This window comes from Arachis ipaensis, chromosome B6, assembly GCF_059453495.1.
Source record: "Arachis ipaensis isolate K30076 ecotype BB chromosome B6, ASM5945349v1, whole genome shotgun sequence".
Classification (NCBI taxonomy): Eukaryota; Viridiplantae; Streptophyta; class Magnoliopsida; order Fabales; family Fabaceae; genus Arachis; species Arachis ipaensis.
The window spans coordinates 77,854,738-77,858,185 of NC_142441.1; the positions used below are offsets into that span (position 1 = coordinate 77,854,738).

Below are 3,448 nucleotides of genomic sequence, written 5' to 3' on the forward strand. Positions count from 1 at the left end.
GAAAATTATAAAAATATTTTTCAAAAATCTTTTTCTTAATTCTATCTCATAATTTTTGAAAATATTACTAACAATTAATGTGATTGATTCAAAAATGTAAAGTTTGTTACTTGCCTAATAAGAAAGGTTCAATCTTTAAATTTTAAAATCAAATCTTTTTGTTTCTTGTTAGTCAAGTAATCAACTTTAATTTTCAAAATCAAATCTTTTTAAATTTCTTTTTCAAACCTTTTTCAAAATAATTTTCAATCATATCTTTTTCGAAATCAAATTTAAAATCTTTTCTAACTTCTTTTCTAACTTCCTATCTTTTCAAAATTTGACTTTCAAATCTTTTTCAATCAATCTTATCTTTTTGTTTCAATCACATATTTTTCAAATTTCAATCTTATCTTTCCAAAATTTGATTTTCAAAATCTCTTAACCACTTAAATTTTTGTTTGATTCTTATCTTTTTCAAAACTGCCCAACTAACTTTCTACCTTTAATTTTCGAAAATCCCTTCCCTCTTTTTCAAAATTTCTTTTTAATTAACTAATTGTTTTAATTTTAATTTAATTTCAATTTTTAATTTCGAAATTTAACATTAAATTTTATTTTTATTTTAATTAATTTTTGAAATTCCCTCTCTCTCATCTCCTTCTATTTATTTATTCATCTACTAACACTTCTTTTCATCTCATATCTCTGCTCCTATCCTCACCCTTGTGTTTGGATTATCCATTCTTCTTCACTCTTATTCCCTTTCTTCTTCTACTAACAATAAGGAACCTCTTTATTGTAACAAAGAGGATTCCTCTTCTTTTCTTGTTCTCTTCTCTTTAATATGAGCAGGGACAAGGAAAAGGGCATTCTTGTTGAAGCTGATCCAGAACCTGAAAGGACTCTGAAGAGAAAACTAAGAGAAGCTAAAATACAACAATCCAGAGACAACCTTACTGAAATTTTCGAAAAAGAAGAGGAGATGGCAGCCGAAAATGATAATAATGCAAGGAGGATGCTTGGTGATTATACTACACCTACTTCCAAGTTTGATGGAAGAAGCATCTCAATCCCCACCATTGGAGCAAACAATTTTGAGCTGAAACTTCAATTAGTTGCTCTAATGCAACAGAACTGTAAATTCCATGGACTTCTATCAGAAGATCCCTACTAGTTTTTAACTGAGTTCCTGTAGATCTGTAAGACTGTTAAGACTAATGGAGTAGATCCTGAAGTCTACAGGCTCATGCTTTTCCCTTTTGCTGTAAGAGACAGAGCTAGAACATGGTTGGACTCACAACCTAAAGATAGCCTGAACTCTTGGGATAAGCTGGTCACGGCCTTCTTGGCTAAGTTCTTTCCTCCTCAAAAGCTGAGCAAGCTTAGAGTGGATGTTCAGATCTTCAAGCAAAAAGATGGTGAATCCCTCTATGAAGGTTGGGAAAGATACAAGTAGATGAACAAAAGATGTCCTCCTGACATGCTTTCAGAATGGACCATTCTGGATATATTCTATTATGGTCTGTCTGAGTTCTCCAAGATGTCACTGGACCATTCTGCAGGTGGATCCATTCACCTAAAGAAAACGCCTGCAGAAGCTCAAGAACTCATTGACATGGTTGCTAATAACCAATTCATGTACACTTCTGAGAGGAATCCTGTAAGTAATGGGACGCCTCAGAAGAAGAGAGTTCTTGAAATTGATGCTCTGAATGCCATATTGGCTCAGAACAAACTATTGACTCAGCAAGTTAATATAATTTCTCAGAGTCTGAATGGAATGCAAGCCGCATCCAACAGTACTCAAGAGGCATCTTCTGAAGAAGAAGCTTATGATCCTGAGAACCCTGCAATAGCAGAGGTAAATTATATGGGTGAACCTTATGGAAACACCTATAACCCCTCATGGAGAAATCACCCAAATTTCTCATGGAAGGATCAACAAAAGCCTCAACAAGGCTTTACTAATGGTGGAAGAAACAGGTTTAACAATAGTAAACCTTTTTCATCATCCACTCAGCAACAGACAGAGAATTCTGAGCAGAATCCATCTAGCTTAGCAAATTTAGTCTCTGATTTATCTAAGGCCACTCTGAGTTTCATGAATGAAACAAGGTCCTCCATTAGAAATTTGGAGGCACATTGATATAACCATCATGGCCGAACCTAAAGGGGAGGAAAAGGACGTGAATCCCAATGAGGAAGACCTCCTGGGATGTCCAGTGATAAACAAGGAGTTTCCCTTTGAGGAACCAAAGGAATCTGAGGCTCATCTAGAGACCATAGAAATTCCATTGAACCTCCTTATGCCCTTCATGAGCTCTGATGAGTATTCTTCTTCTGAAGAAAATGAGGATGTTACTGAAGAGCAAGTTGCCAAGTACCTTAGTGTAATCATGAAGCTGAATGCCAAATTATTTGGCAATGAGACTTGGGAAGATGAACCTCCCTTGCTCATCAATGAACTGAGTGATCTGGATCAACTGACATTGCCTCAGAAGAAATAGGATCCTGGAAAGTTCTTAATACCTTGTACCATAGGCACCATGACCTTTGAGAAGGCTCTGTGTGACCTTGGATTAGGAATAAACCTCATTCCACTCTCTGTAATGGAGAAACTGAGAATCCTTGAGGTACAGGCTGCCAAATTCTCATTAGAGATGGCAGACAAATCCATGAAACAGGCTTATGGACAAGTAGAGGACATGTTAGTAAAGGTTAAAGGCCTTTACATCCCTACTGATGTCATAATTCTAGACACTGGGAAGGATGAGGATCAATGCATCATCCTTGGAAGACCTTTCCTAGCCACAGCAAGAGCTGTGATTGATGTAGACAGAGGAGAGTTGGTCCTCCAACTAAATGAGGACAACCTTGTGTTTAAAACTCAAGGATCTCCTTCTGTAACAATGGAGAGGAAGCATGAAAAGCTTCTCTCAGTACAGAGTCAACTAAAGCCCCCACAGTCAAACTCTAAGTTTGGTGTTGGGAGGCCTCAGCCAAACTCTAAGTTTGGTGTTGAACTCCCATATCCAAACTCTAAGTTTGGTGTTGGGAGTCTATAAAATTGACCTGATCACTTGTGTGGCTCCATGAGAGCCCACTGTCAAGCTAGTGACATTAAAGAAGCGCTTGTTGGGAGGCAACCCAATTTTTATTTATCTAATTTTATTTTTATTTTAATTATTCTTTCATGTTTTATTAGGTTCATGATCATGTGGAGTCACAAAATAAATACAAAAATTAAAAACAGAATCAAAAACAGCAGAAGAAAAATCACACCCTGGAGGAAGGACTTACTGGCGTTTAAACGCCAGTAAGGAGCATTTGGCTGGCGTTCAATGCCAAAACAGAGCATGGATCTGGCGTTGAACGCCAGAAATAAGCAACATCCTGGCGTTTAAACGCTAGGAATACACCGTGAGAAGAGCTGGTGCTGAACGCCAGAAACAAGCATGAAGCTGGC

The 3,448-nt window shown here is 37.0% G+C and overlaps 1 non-coding gene across 1 annotated transcript; it reads right to left on the bottom strand.

Annotated features, from left to right (window-relative positions):
* Nucleotides 1-1,360: 1,360 nt before the first annotated feature.
* On the bottom strand, nucleotides 1,361-1,468 carry LOC148561436 (small nucleolar RNA R71). Its single transcript, XR_015887636.1, has one exon. It is a non-coding gene; the product is annotated as a small nucleolar RNA R71 (small nucleolar RNA).
* Between the last annotated feature and the right edge of the window lie 1,980 nt (nucleotides 1,469-3,448).